This window comes from Micropterus dolomieu, linkage group LG04 (assembly GCF_021292245.1).
Source record: "Micropterus dolomieu isolate WLL.071019.BEF.003 ecotype Adirondacks linkage group LG04, ASM2129224v1, whole genome shotgun sequence".
NCBI classification, from domain to species: Eukaryota; Metazoa; Chordata; class Actinopteri; order Centrarchiformes; family Centrarchidae; genus Micropterus; species Micropterus dolomieu.
Window position 1 is genome coordinate 2,299,731 of NC_060153.1, and position 348 is coordinate 2,300,078.

Sequence of the window (348 nt, forward strand, 5' to 3'; positions counted from 1 at the left end):
GTTGCAAAATGTCAATGGCAGGTCTTTAGGCTTAGGCCTACTAACTGCAAAGGGAATTTGACCATATGCAAAAGCTCTGATAAACTTCTTTCAGAGAAAGTAAAAATGTTTATTGTAATGGTTGACTTCCTCAATACATTACTCTTTTATTGTGCATGAGCTGTTAGCAGTGCTGTTAACGCCTTTATTTTTTTTTCACCAAATGATTGCATCCTTTGTGATCAAAGGCTTATGTTGCAGTAGGGCCGGATTTCACCAGGCAAAATATACTCACATGACATTGCAAAAAACTCAATACTTATATACCCAACAAACTGTGTACACTGTTAGAAATTTCTTGTAATTTTA